This window comes from Conger conger, chromosome 1 (genome assembly GCF_963514075.1).
Source record: "Conger conger chromosome 1, fConCon1.1, whole genome shotgun sequence".
NCBI classification, from domain to species: Eukaryota; Metazoa; Chordata; class Actinopteri; order Anguilliformes; family Congridae; genus Conger; species Conger conger.
The window spans coordinates 69662702-69678622 of record NC_083760.1 but is presented as its reverse complement, the minus strand read 5'-3'; the positions used below and the strand labels follow the sequence as shown (position 1 = coordinate 69678622).

General features: G+C 38.7%; 1 protein-coding gene across 1 annotated transcript in view; it reads left to right on the top strand.

Moving 5' to 3' along the window:
- The first annotated feature begins 14411 nt into the window (after positions 1-14411).
- LOC133130273 (raftlin-like) overlaps positions 14412-15921 on the top strand; it is a 50580-nt gene continuing 49070 nt past the window's right edge. Inside the window, exon 1 of the mRNA XM_061244772.1 lies at positions 14412-14978. The gene's annotated coding sequence lies outside the window, so the exon portion shown is untranslated. The remainder of the gene's footprint in view (positions 14979-15921) is intronic.

The following is a 15921-nucleotide window of genomic DNA, read 5'->3' as shown; positions in this document are numbered from 1 at the left end:
AAATTATTTAAAATACGCAAGTTATGTCCCATTACCACCAATGTACCATGTTTTTGAAAAAATGAACAGGCGAGCCTGGTTTAGCCAGACCCTAATGTAGGGGTATGTGTGCCAGAAGCTATATGGGATGACCCATGCGTGTCAGTGCATTAGTGGAGCTGGATCCTCTCTCACTTTTCTGGTTGCAAACGTATCCTTCATTGAAGCATTTTCATCTCAATAGGCTACTTATATTACTACAGAAGATGTAGGAACATTTGTGAAATAAGGGGAATTTGGAGATGATTAGGTTTGTTGGGGGCTTTCATTTTGAGGTAATGAATGGGATTAAAAGAAAGTACTGCTAGGTGCTGCAAGAACAGAAGTCGGCCAAACACTGGCCTGTCCTTAAATGTGTCCGTGATAACTACAATGATTAGCTACAAGCCAATTCTAAGTAAGCTATACCAAAATGGAAACATGGAATCCAAACGATAGACATTACATTACATTAATGGCATTTGGCAGACTCTCTTATTCAGAGCGACGTACAGTTGATTAGACTAAGCAGGAGACAATCCCCCCTGGAGCACTGCAGGGTTAAGGGCCTTGCTCAAGGGCCCAACGGCTATGTGGATATTATTGTGGCTACACTGGGGATGGAACCCCTGACCTTGCACATCCCTGTCATGTACCTTAACCACTACGCTACAGGCCGCCCTGGAAGTGGAAGGTAACGCCCCAGAAGTGGAAGATAGCGATTAGATATCTTTGTATTAAATTATTTATCTGATAAAAAATAATGAGCAACAACAAACTCAGTAGCTAGGATCTACATGTTAGCTACGCTAAAAATAAATACAGTTATTTTATGGTAGCTAGCTAGGAAAGATTGTAGCTGCTATGTGTAGCTAAAAAGTGACAAGCTGACTAGCCTGCAAACAATGTGAAACTCAGGTGCTAGCTTTACATTAAAAAATGTTAAACAAATGTATATTTTTACTCTGAAATAAGACATAGCCTAATCAGCATGAAAGCCAAGGCCAAGTCAGATAAAAGATAACAGCAAGCTTGTAGCTGCTGAAGTGATGCTGGCTAGTTTCCAAACTCGACTTGGTTGATGGTTTCCTAGCTAGCTTGTCAAAGTATGTACATCATACTCTGAATTTGACATTAATTGCCACGACTGATTTAATTTAGGAATTAATTCATGATGTGGTATTGTTTAATTGTTTATTCAGTCAAACTATGTAGCTTACAACCTTGCTGTATACTTATTCACGGCACTGTATGTTATAATTTGATGAAACAATTTATTTTGTTTAACTTTCTGTCACTTCTTTCTTCAGGTAATGATTTGGCCATGGTACTGAGACAGTGCTGAGCACCAAATGCTCACAAAACCCTGCCTGATGCTCTAAAAGCCATATATTTGTCAAGATATAAGCATGGTTTGGCTAAAGAATATTGTGTCATGTCACTTCTTAAGAGAGTGAACCCAAAATTCAAAAAGACAAGCTACTTGAAGAACTACTATCATACAGGATTAGCATATTAGTTCATCATATTGCTGAGTGTTGAAGCTCGGTCATGTACTATTGCACAAAAGAAACTCCTGTTGTAAAATGCTTATATAATAAGTAGAAATTATGCAGTCATTAGTGAGCATACCTCTGCCAAGGCACAACAGTCTCCGCTTGCATGAAACAGCTAATGTCTTAGTTTTACTAATGCTAATGCTAATGTCTTATCATTACTTTCCAAGATATGTTTGGCCTGATGGTGGCGCTAGAGAAAAAGTCATGGGGTCAAAATTCAATACGTTTCTACCTCTTGGGAACATGAATGTGCACAGAACATTTCATGGCTATCTGGCCAGTAATTTTTCCAAATATGTCTGTCACAGTCAGACAGGCAAGCAGATAGATGGATAGATAGATGGACAGACATCATTACTAACCTCCTTGGCAGGTTGATGTACACCTTTTATTTCATATGTTTTATTGCAATAAATCCAGCATATATCATATACAGGGAATGACGGAACCAGAGGCCTGAGCAGCAGAGACGGAGACTCTGTGCTGTGGATGGTGAATGAGGTACAGGTCAAAACATGAACAGACCACAGAAAACAATAGAAATAACAGGATATTGAAGTGTTTATATTTCCCTACTGTGGGTAAGGTGTGTCCAGATTTTGTGTGGAGGGAAGGTTTCGACTGGAGGGAAGGGTGGCTAAGGCCTCTTGAGACATACAGTCCGGTCCATAAATATTGGGACATCGACACAATTCTTCTCTTTTTGGCTCTATACACCACCACAATGGATTTGAAATGAAACGAACAAGATATGCTTTAACTGCAGGCTTTCAGCTTTAATTTGAGGGTATTTACATCCAAATCAGGTGAACGGTGTAGGAATTACAACAGTTTGTATATGTGCCTCCCACTTTTTAAGGGACCAAAAGTAATGGGACAAACTAACAATCATAAATCAAACTTTCCCTTTTTAATACTTGGTTGCAAATCCTTTGCAGTCAATTACAGCCTGAAGTCTGGAACGCATAGACATCACCAGACGCTGGGTTTCATCCCTGGTGATGCTCTGCCACGCCTCTACTGCAACTGTCTTCAGTTCCTGCTTGTTCTTGGGGCATTTTCCCTTCAGTTTTGTCTTCAGCAAGTGAAATGCATGTTCAATCGGATTCAGGTCAGGTGATTGACTTGGCCATTGCATAACATTCCACTTCTTTGCCTTAAAAAACTCTTTGGTTGCTTTCGCAGTATGCTTCTGGTCATTGTCCATCTGCACTGTGAAGTGCCATCCAATGAGTTCTGAAGCATGTGGCTGAATATGAGCAGATAATATTGCTCGTAACCCTTCAGAATTCATCCTGCTGCTTTTGTCAGCGGTCACATCATCAATAAATACAAGGGAACCAGTTCCATTGGCAGCCATACATGCCCACGCCATGACACTACCACCACCATGCATCACTGATGAGGTGGTATGTTTTGGATCATGAGCAGTTCCTTTCCTTCTCCCTATTTTTCTCTTCCCATCATTCTGGTACAAGTTGATCTTTGTCTCATCTGTCCATAGGATGTTGTTCCAGAACTGTAAAGGCTTTTTTAGATTTAGACTTTAGACTTTGACACACATACACCTACCTCCTGGAGAGTGTTCTTGATCTGGCCAACTGTTGTGAAGGGGTTTTTCTTCACCAGGGAAATAATTCTTCTGTCATCCACCACAGTTGTTTTCCGTGGTCTTCCGGGTCTTTTGGTGTTGCTGAGCTCACCGGCGCGTTATTTCTTTTTAAGAATGTTCCAAACAGTTGATTTGGCCACATCTAATGTTTTTGCTATCTCTCTGATGGGTTTATTTTGATTTTTCAGCCTAATGATGGCTTGCTTCACTGATAGTGACAGCTCTTTGGATCTCATATTGAGAGTTGACAGCAACAGATTCCAAATGCAAATAGCACACTTTAAATGAACTCTAGACCTTTTTTCTGCTCCTTGTAAATGAGATAATGAGGGAATAACACACACCTGGCTATGGAACAGAAGCAGCCAATTGTCCTTTTGGTCCATTAAAAAGTGGGAGGCACTTATAGAAACTGTTGTAATTCCTACAGCGTTCACCTGATTTGGATGTAAATACCCTCAAATTAAAGCTGAAAGTCTGCAGTTAAAGCTAGTTTAATTTCAAATCCATTGTGGTGGTGTATAGAGCCAAAAAGAGGAGAATTGTGTCGATGTCCCAATATTTATGGACCTGACTGTATGTATCTCCAAAAACGTTGCTAGGACATGTAGACAGCAAACTTAATATCTGATGTGTAAATGTGCCCACAATTTAATTAACAGAATGGTGGATTGGCATTTCTTGAGTAAAGACTGTATAATAAGAAAGATCACTGAAAGATCATTATCTTGAGTCAAGCCTTACACAAATCACTTTTTGTTTTAGCACTAGTGCTGTACAATATCTTAAAGACTGCTTTCAGACTTTAGATATATGGCTCATTTTACAGGGATTTCAAACTAACAATTTATAATTCTATAAATCTATGAAAGTCTGCAGTTAAAGCATATCTTGTTCGTTTCATTTCAGATCCATTGTGGTGGTGTATAGAGCCAAAAAGAGGAGAATTGTGTCGATGTCTCAATATTTATGGACCTGACTGTATGTCTCTTTATGTGACATATATCTTGATTTCTTGACAAGTATGTGTTAAACAGGAAGAAATGGACATAATTCTTAATCCAAAATGAATAGTATATGGTAGTCTTCTTGCCAGGATTGTATTTTAGTCTAAAGGTTTAATTATGCATCTTCTTTTCTTGTAAAGTTATGGAATAATGTTGACTGACCAAAGTCTGTGTTGTGTGATTAGAATTACATTTATTTTCAAAGAAGGCCACAGGATATGTGCAATAAAAATCGATAGCAGTAATAAAAACTGAATGCCAAACAATGTATGTGAATACCACTGAAACTATTACCTGAATTGTATATCAAATTAATTGAATCCTATCCCTATATTCAAAATAGACCTGTCAATTTTCATTATATCTAAGACATATCAGTATCAGTATTGAACACATCTCTCACTGTTATCATTATCCAATAAAGGTCTGTCACCATCACCTATAGTAACTTGAAATACAAAATAATAAAATTGTCTTGTAAAATCAGCAGTTGTATACTGTAAGTGACCATAAATAAGGTTGAATAATTTTATCACCTGCGTGTAGTGGCCAATTGTGCAACCATTTCAGGATCCAATGGGATGCTGGTCATCTTTAACGTTATGGTGCAAGGCCTGAATGACCTGACTCACCACCCGTATGAGGGATTTTTGTACTTTCAGAGGCTAAGAATGGTCCATTTGTTTCGGTGTTCACCTGCAAAATGACTACAATGGTTCTTCATGTATGATAGGGATGGCTGGGCCAGGGTGGGCCATGGCGGCCTGAATAGTATCCATTTATTTTGCCAGAACACCACACCCAATTATGAATGCCCACTAAGGTAGTTCCCTAGTTTTATGCAGGCCCAATTATACAAATATTTCTGGCTACACTGTATGATCTGTGATGTGTTGATTGCACAGTTTTTATCTTAACTTGTGCTATAGTGAAACAGAAAGTAATTTCTACTATGTATGGACGTGTCCTGATTAACCCTTATTCAGTTATGTGTCCTAGCCAGTTTACATACTGTCTGTGTAGAGTATGTGTTTGAGAAAAGTATGCACACCATGAGGGGAACAATATTTCCACCTGTGTGGGAACTGGGAGGACCGTGAGTCATGAAACACCGTCAACCTACTCCTGTGCATTCTTTGCTGCCTCTGTGTTGCAGCTCTACAGATGAGACAGAGAGGTAAGAAGCTTTCTTACCATGTAAGTATACTATACATATACATCTATACCTATTAGCATGACATTCACTTCAAACATAACTTTCACTATGAACTGAACTGTGCACCAGAAACACATTTATCACTGTCACTACATTTACTTCAGCAGTGCCTGTACCTGAAACTTTTACTATCACTTTTAAACGTGTCATTGCTCTGTATGCATGAACCACAACAGTCACGTGCAAAAGGAAAATGAGAACAGACAGGATGTCAAGAATGTAAACTGTGGAGAATTTCAACTACCTGATTCAGTTGATGCTTTTCTTAACTGAATGAATCTGGCTTCCCTCACCAGTTTTGCAAGCATGTAAAACATGCTGTTTTGCAGTTTAGTAGAGTTAAATAGCCAGCACTAGATCTACACTATAAGCAGAGACAGAATGTAGACTCAGCTGTCCTTGAGTACTGGAGAGTGAGACAATACCTTCTGTCTTCAGCATGTCCCTGGAATTGGGGTCCAATGCTCAACGGGGGGATAGATGGCCTTGTGCACATTAAGCATCCCAGACAGAACAGGGGCAGTGGAGATTATTGTACATACAGATACACATACTAACAAACACCACATGGCCAGAATAAACATGCAGACACACAAACATAATGTAAGCTTCAAAATGATTGGCATTCTTGATCAAGATAAGCATAATTGCTGTATAATAATAAAATAAACAACACAGGTAATGAGCTATAGTTATGAAGATTATATACTTTCAACAGTTGTATATAATACAAAACAATTGTTGAAAAAACAACAGCAGTCATAATTTTATTTTGTAAGATACTGTAAGCTTCAGAATTGTTGGAACCACTTTGTTCAGTACTTTGTCCTTCTCAGTGGTCTTCCAAAGTATACTATGAGTTTGTTATACTTTGTAATAGTACATTTCAGAATCCTTCTGATCCTTCCGTAGATTGTGATTGCTCTCTTCATATCAAACCACACATTTTTAATTGAGTTGAATGGAGACTAAGATGCCCATTGTAAAACAATAACATTTGGTAGTTAACCATAGCTTGATTGAATTTGAGGAATGCTTGGGATCATTGCCTTGTGAAATGAGCCATTTGCAGCCAGGTTTTCAGGGAAGAGTACAAAATGTTGAGCTAAACAACAACCCTAGGGCCCACCCCATTATGCAAAACAGCATTATATCATCAGTGATCTACTACCACTTTTCTACAGTCTGTAGATGTCCTTTTCAACATAAGCTTCCTTCTTCCAATGTACATTGTCAAAAACTTTGATTTTGGTCTGATAGTCAGATACAGCTATGAGCATAGCATCTGGGAGGAGTAGGGGGAAATAAAAGGGTAATTAGTCACCAACACATATTTTGTCTTTTACAATGGCTAGAGAACAACCTAATTATGTGTTTTTGTGAATGCTATTCTTAGCATTATAGTATAATAATTACGACTTCATCCATGTGATTTCCATAGTGACTTCATCCAAGTGAATGCTGCATTGTAAAGAATGGGAGCTGTAATGATATGGGAAATATTTGGTTAACTGAGTGCGGAACATTTCAAGATAAGATTCATGAGCTGTTAAAAAACATTTCAACATCTGCCAGTCTCATGAATCCAAGTCAAATTTGACTTCTGACGTCTGTACTAAATGTAAGGAAGTGTTACAGAGATATAACTACCTGTCATTACAGCATCTAATCATGCATCTAATCATCACACAGACACACTGTCTTTCAGGAACTTGGAAAACCCCTGAAGTTACAAGTGAACCACATTTATGTTCACCCTGTGACAACATTCTCCTAATTCCTGTTCAACACAATGTGTCTTTAACTTCATGACAGTGCCCTGCTAAAGCTTGGTCAGAAAGCACATACAGTAATTACCACAGATGCGGTGTGCGGAATTCTAGAAAGAGCAACAAAGATGAAAATTAAAACCATAAAATTGGATAATTTAAATGGCAGTTGGGACTTTATTTGTTACTTGATGGTTGTGAATATCAATTCTGAATGAGACGGTGATGTTTACCCCTCAGGACCTTTTCCTAAATTGCTATTGTAGCAGCTGAGGTTTATAAATAGGTAGCATGTAAACTGGGAGCCATGTAGGCATATAAATGTACAAACTACCACATGCGATTTTTATGGTAAACTGGGGTGTCAGCAGGAATTAAATAAGCATCCCTCAAAACACAAATGGAGACATTAACACATACTTTAATTAAGGTTGCGGCATCAATGCTGGACTACTACATTTAATCCAAGCAACAGCCCTTTTGTCACAATGCATCAACTGGCAAGACCATGGAAATGAAAAAGGAATTTATGAATGCATTTTTTTTAAATAAAAGGATGTTTTTCCAACATAAAAGATTTGGTAACTTTTGTGAAAAGTAAATTCGCGTTCAAGTTTATGTCAGGCTTTTGAGGCCATTTTGTCTGCAATAATTAAACTTTAACTTAAACTTGAAGTTAACATAAACTATGATAGGTCATAGTCTGTCTGAAAATTATAACGATTATACTCCGACAACTCCGACAAGACTATAAGGTGCTCATTTTTATTCATTTGTTTATCAAAAAATCTGTGATATGATTTTATCATGGTACAATAGCCATGAAATTATGCAACACAGAGTGAAGGTCATTAGAAAAACCTAAACAAAAGCTAGTTATCTTAGATCACATATGCATAAGTTAACTTGATTTCTCCACCCTTTGCTGACTTGCCCCTGTCCTGGGAATTATCTCCCCACAAAAGGACAAAAGAATTATAAATTGTTAGTTTGAAATCCCTGTAAAATGAGCCATATATCTAAAGTCTGAAAGCAGTCTTTAAGATATTGTACAGCACTAGTGCTAAAACAAAAAGTGATTTGTGTAAGGCTTGACTCAAGATAATAATCTTTCAGTGATCTTTCTTATTATTCAGTCTTTACTCAAGAAATGCCAATCCACCATTCTGTTAATTAAATTGTGGGCACATTTACACATCAGCTATTAAGTTTGCTGTCTACATGTCCTAGCAACGTTTTTGGAGATACATACAGTCAGGTCCATAAATATTGGGACATCGACACAATTCTCCTCTTTTTGGCTCTATACACCACCACAATGGATTTGAAATGAAACAAACAAGATATGCTTTAACAGCAGTCTTTCAGCTTTAATTTGAGGTGAACGGTGTAGGAATTACAACAGTTTCTATATGTGCCTCCCACTTTTTAATGGACCAAAAGTAATGGGACAATTGGCTGCTCAGCTGTTCCATAGCCAGGTGTGTGTTATTCCCTCATTATCTCATTTACAAGGAGCAGATAAAAGGTCTAGAGTTCAATTCAAGTGTGCTATTTGCATTTGGAATCTGTTGCTGTCAACTCTCAATATGAGATCCAAAGAGCTGTCACTATCAGTGAAGCAAGCCATCATTAGGCTGAAAAATCAAAACAAACCCATCAGAGAGATAGCAAAAACATTAGGTGTGGCCAAATCAACTGTTTGGAACATTCTTAAAAAGAAATAACGCGCCGGTGAGCTCAGCAACACCAAAAGACCCGGAAGACCACGGAAAACAACTGTGGTGGATGACAGAAGAATTATTTCCCTGGTGAAGAAAAACCCCTTCACAACAGTTGGCCAGACCAAGAACACTCTCCAGGAGGTAGGTGTATGTGTGTCAAAGTCTAAATCTAAAAAAGCCTTTACAGTTCTGGAACAACATCCTATGGACAGATGAGACAAAGATCAACTTGTACCAGAATGATGGGAAGAGAATGGAGTATGGAGAAGGAAAGGAACTGCTCATGATCTAAAACATACCACCTCATCAGTGAAGCATGGTGGTGGTAGTGTCATGGCGTGGGCATGTATGGCTGCCAATGGAACTGGTTCCCTTGTATTTATTGATGATGTGACCGCTGACAAAAGCAGCAGGATGAATTCTGAAGTGTTACGAGCAATATTATCTGCTCATATTCAGCCACATGCTTCAGAACTCATTGGACGGCACTTCACAGTGCAGATGGACAATGACCAGAAGCATACTGCGAAAGCAACCAAAGAGTTTTTTAAGGCAAAGAAGTGGAATGTTATGTAATGGCCAAGTCAATCACCTGACCTGAATCTGATTGAACATGCATTTCACTTGCTGAAGACAAAACTGAAGGGAAAATGCCCCAAGAACAAGCAGGAACTGAAGACAGTAGAGGCCTGGCAGAGCATCACCAGGGATGAAACCCAGCGTCTGGTGATGTCTATGCGTTCCAGACTTCAGGCTGTAATTGACTGCAAAGGATTTGCAACCAAGTATTAAAAAGGGAAAGTTTGATATATGATTGTTAGTTTGTCCCATTACTTTTGGTCCCTTAAAAGGTGGGAGGCACATATACAAACTGTTGTAATTCCTACACCGTTCACCTGATTTGGATGTAAATACCCTCAAATTAAAGCTGAAAGTCTGCAGTTAAAGTATATCTTGTTTGTTTCATTTCAAATCCATTGTGGTGGTGTATAGAGACAAAAAGAGGAGAATTGTGTTGATGTCCCAATATTTATGGACCTGACTGTATATAATGTTCAAGAGTAGTTTATGGAGTTATGAGGCATGGTCATAACTCCATAACATAGCTATGAACTATATTATTAAATCTATGAAACTGACATTTTCTTTTTCAATTTCATACGTTTATCTAGTACAGATACATTTTAATACAGTATTAGATGAGCTGGCACATTGGTGATTGCTGTCTAGACAGTTAATTAGACAGTATTAGGAAACTGCACATTATTAGTACAATGTGTGTAATATTTACATATACTGTATTTTAAATGTAATTGAAAAAATATGTGCAGTGAGTGATGATCAAGGTCAGGCGTTGTCATGGAAGAATCATTTGTAATCACAAGTTACATAGATGGACTGTGTGTGTGCTTCGATTGTGTTAGTTGCATTTTTGGATTTGTTGCCACACACATAAGCAGCCTCAGTACACCTCACACACAAAAGCGGTTTACGAGTTGCTATGTTCCAATCTTGGGCCAGACACTTCTCCTGATGTTTATCCTAATGTATGTTTATCTGATGTAAATCTCATTTCTTTGGAAAAGCTCAATTTTCTAAGCAACATTTCTCAGAGATATGCCGTGCTAGCACAACATTATAGATGTAGGTGACAGGTAATCATCACTATTTCTCTCTTTCCCCACCCGCACACCACAGGGGAGATTATTCCTTTCACAGACTGTTTGAGCATCTCATGAAATTATACAGAATTGGGCTTTTTGGTGTCTGACTGGACTGCTTTCTCTTATCATTACCATAAGAGCTGGTTTTACGCTCTTCTCCTCATGCCTGCTCTCACAGCTCCTCACAGGCCTTCTCTTACAATACTGCTTTATCCATTATGGGAGATTTTACAATTATGCTCTATTTTGTGTGTTTAAATTGACTTTTGGTTACTCCAGATTCAAAAACCTTTTTTAAGATATGAGAGTTTACCTGGCACTGAAAGATAATACTTAAGATAAGTCTTAAGAAATGCAAAAAAGCTTTATCTTCCTCAAGGTTGTCTTCTCTAATTGTTGTGATATAAGCCCATTTCCTCTTTAACTGCTGCATATACAGTATGTGTATGTCTTTCATGTAACCAGGAAAGTTATATCTCAGATGTAGTGCAGTATTCGGTCCCGGTCTCAACCTATAATCTGATATTAGACATGTCCAGAGTGGCCTTTTTTTCTCTGGGAGACATTGAGGCTTTTCTTAAGATTCTTAAGATCCACAAATCTTGTATCAGATATACAAAACCAGAAATACCGTATTGCCTGACTTAATTTTTCACTTTCTAATTATCACAGAATGCTGAAAGAATTAAAAAATCTGATCTCTCACTCTGTAACATTCCCTCTCTTCTGTCAGCCAGTAACACCAAGCAGACATCTGCTCCTTCTCCACAAAGCCCAGAATGAACGTCTGGCTATATGCACAGAGCTAAACTGCTCCATAACAATTATTTTGGATTATGGGTAGACATACACATATTTTGCCTTCTCTGGTCATTTTTTGCTTATTATCATTTATATGATACATTTAAATTGGAGGCAGTCAAGCGCCACTATTTGCCTTCGCTTTGATGTCTATTTTGGTATGGAACACTAGATGGCAGTCTTGTTTAATGTTTACAAGGGGTGTACAGAAAAACTCTGATCATGCCTGTTTGAGACATTTAGATTTTTATATGGCCTTTCCTCAACATACTAATAGATACCAAAGCTTTCTAATCATAAAATAATTCAATCCAAGACTATTTTTTCTTTTTTGTTTGTCATTAAGAATACTTTCATTTCAATTGTGTGTAGGTTATGTGTTTGTGCAAATACAATTGTGTGTAGATTTGATGTGAATTTGGAACTTTCAGTTACATCAGTTGTCCAATTTGGAGAAATTAAATATGAAATAGAAAATGTTTTTCCTGGCTTAAAATTAAGTTGATCTCTCTCCCATCATTGCCGTTTTTGTCATGTTGCATTTTGTCGTTCCCCCCTCTCTCTATCTCTCCTTCTCTCTCTCAAATACCAAAAACTATCAAACAGATGCAATGTGAATCTTGGCACCTTCCTGATAATATCCAATGTGTTGCAGTCCTTTGTGAGCTGGAAGGTATCCATTTATATGATAAATACAAAATATGAATTGGATTATTGAATTTAGAATAAATCAAATCCAATCCAATTAATGGATTTCACAAAATGCTACATACAGTACATATTTTGCAAGGATATTGGACAAAGAGGTAATTGTCTCAAATAAAGGTCAATACAAGTAATTGACAGATATGGATATTACTGATATTGAAAGAGAAAGAACCTCTGGCTATGAAATGTGACATTTGTACCTAATAGAACCTTGATGTCTAGTAAGAATTAAATGTGAGTCAAGTTTCATTAAACCCAAGGTACATTCTAGGTGCCTCTATGGCCTAAAAATTTTACCTGACAATAAAAAGCATTCTGGACAGTAGAGAGGATAACATTTATTTTTTGTCAAGTCTAATCCATATGTTATTGGTTACATGTGGTGGATGGATAGACCAATATACTGAAAACCTGATGGCAAGAAGACCATCAGATCTTTAAGGCTTCATTAACAGGGCATACCGGTAGAAGTACCTAAGGTGGCTCTTCCCCTGCTCTCACATCACAGAAAGGGCAATGTTTATCATGACTTGAGTTAATATCACTCATTAGTTTTACTGTTGTACCAACTTTAAATCCTACGGTGGTACAGTCCTGCAAAGTTGTCACCAAATGGACTTCATTAGTACCTGGACGTGTGAAATGGGAAGAATAAGCCGCTGTGGGAGGTGATAGGTCAGCAGAAGGAAAATGTCCCTCTTAAGCAGGTCAGAAACCACTATTCTGATATTCCTAGTGCCAAATAGGTGCTGTGAGGGATATCATTTTTGGGGTAAGATTTTAATCCAAGGTCTCCACTCTAATTATTGAAGATTTAATGCTTTTCCTTATCAAAAAGAGGACTGTCCTCTGGTAACATGGTCAAATTCTGACCGGCCATCCAGTCACTCCGATTGGTTAAATGCATCCATCCAGTTTTCATCAACTGAGATACAGAATATATCATTGTACAAAAGAAAATGGCTCTGTATCATCTGGGACCATCCAACTGTAAACATTAATAAACAAGGTGAAAGCAAAGAGTCAAATGTTTTAAATCCTTGAATGTTGCCCTATAAGTGATATCCATTATCATAATAGGTAGTAGACATGACGATTTTGCTGGTAAACAGGGAAATCCTAACTGACTTCAAGGGGCACTCAAAAAGAAATTACGACTACAGTCAAAATTAAATGATTCGTACCCAAAGCATTTTAAGTTATGTTGTGATTTTACTGATATAAAGTATCTAGTATATAAATACTTACAGCTGAGCCATTTGCTATAAGTGACTGCAATCTCAAAACATGTCACCATGGTCAGAAACCATGAATAATTTGTTCATCAAAATAATCAATATATTGCAGCAAACATTTGCATGCTACTTTAAATAAGTTCACTCAGATGAAAAGCACAATTTGCTAGCCTTTATTATCAATCGATTAGTTACGTATGTGCATTCGCTTGAAAGTACAGCAGAAGCATTTACAATAAAAAGTCTACTCTCATTATGCAAAATCATCTGAGGATATTTAAATCAATGGTTGGCCCTCTGTCTCGCACAGGTATGTTTTATTTAAATTAAATCATGTTTACATAAGCATCAGGTCTTACTTTTTGAATCTTGCTTTCCAGCTGGAGACTGAGATGCTGAAATGGAAGCTGTCTGCTTTACATAGTTATTGTAGCAGTGGCCAAATGGAGTAAGAAACACATGATTGCATCTGCTACCTAATTAAAATGGAAAATGAAAAATCATGTTTTTGAGACCACATGGGGATTTTAATTTCTCGTAAACACATCTGTTTCCTAGCATTTCCTGATTAAGGAGTGGCACCGGTTGTGTAATGTTGTGAAAATTACAGTGGTCCCTGCTTACTAATTTAAGAGGGTAACCTGGTTCTGTGTCAGACGTCTGTCCCTGTATCAGTCTGCCCTCTTGCAAATTGCACTGAATAATGGATATGCATCTATAGGGGGGCTCATCTGAGGCTTATAAAATATACATTTCACTACAGAGGAGTGCAGACACAGACCTCCTCAACCACTAAATACCCCCCACCCCACCAATACCTCTTTCTCTCTCTTACAAACACACGCAACTGAAGTGCCCTGGCTGTGCTGTGCCTCTTGTTATCGCTCTTCCCCTTTCCCATTCTCTTGCACCTTTCCATTCCCCTGCTCTGTCTCCTGGCCTTTCACTCCCCTCCCTTCCCTTTCCTTATATCCCTGTCTGCCCTCCTCTCTCCCTCCCTCCCTCCCTCCCTCACATCCTCCCTCTCTGTCTCAGCACCCTGTCTCCCTCCCTCCCTGCCTCTTTCCTTCTCTCAGATGGTTTCCTCAGTCAGTCAAATGGAACCGTACAGGCTGCTGGTGGAGTCTAGAGTGAGTGAGGGGCTGAACTGAACTGTGACGAGGTCAGACTGGTCTTTTGTTTACAGTCAGTCAGGGGAGAGGAGTGAGACAGAAGAGAGAGCGTGCACGTACAGCAGGAGAGAGAGAGCAGGGAGGTAGAGATGTCAGAGGATGTGGTTTTCCTGAGCTTGCAGAACATCATAGAGGCATACTTTGAGCATGACTTAAACAAGAGGAGGCAAAGTGTATCCGCTGTTCGCTTAGCTTCTGTCACAGCTCCACCGGTGCCGTTCGCGAGAGGAGACAGGCTAGTCGGTTTAGGGGTTTGAAACTCACAAGCTCAGGGCTGTGTTTTTCTTTTCTTTTTCATTTGAACTGAAAAGCTTGCATTCTGTTTTGGATTTGCTTGACATCAGGAAGAGACTGCAAAGGATTTTATCAGAGACTCAAGCAGAGAATTGTCTCTCACTGACATGAGTCCATCTGCAACTAGAGCTTGCACAGCCATCCACACCTGATCACACAGTATACCTCCAGGATCTGGTCCCCAACTGCTTCTGTACAGGTAATAAACATTATTTCCACCCTTAAAATGTTTTGTTATTCAACATGTGGAAAAGGAGGATGTTGTGTCAGAAGTCTGTTAAAACTTGCTTATTACTAACAGTAAAGAAATAATTTTGTTTAGATTTTTAAATATTGTTTGATATCAAGCAATATAAAGCTGAACAGGTAGGCTATTATACCGAGTCTGAAGTTGTCCAGTGTGCAGTGCCTGACAATATTCACAATCCATAGACTCCTGCAAAAAGTGTATATTAATCACACAGATCAATGATCCGACCAATACCTCGCGGATAGCGCGTGGTACTGAGCTGAGGAAGAATGCCAAAAATTTCCACCTGGCTCCGTCGCACGAACTCAGATAGCATTTCAAACGAGATGTGCATGACATATTAAATTGTATTCGGCGCAACCGGAGATAGAGAGAGGGAGAAAGAGAGAGAACGGGGAAGGGGGGTGGCGGGTGAGACCACTGCTCGAGCGAGCTGCCGTTAATCAGTTCCAGCCGGTGAGCTGCAAGCTTTAACTGTTTCGAGCCGCCTTGCGCCCCAGGAGCTCGCGGACAGAGACGCCGTCGCCTCTGAGGAATCCGCTGCACTAAATCGCTGACAGGGCTTGCGTCTCTGCACTCAGAATCCGAATCAGTACTTGCTCATGAGCTCCCTGCTTTTGCAATGTGTTTATGTTAATTAAAATGACAAGACGTGACTGTCATTTCCTCCTTCGCATTTGCAGTACCCTGACATTATTAATAATAATGTAGGCTATCCCCTCGTATTGATATAACATATTCAGGTAGGTCCTACTACATCAAAAGTATGGTTCAGAAAGTAGAGTACGAGTTATTGTGTACTGGCATGGTATTTCATCTCGTGGTGTTTGATATGTGGTTAAATAAACTTTCACACTTGGAAAATATAGACATTTTCATCCAAGCAAAATTC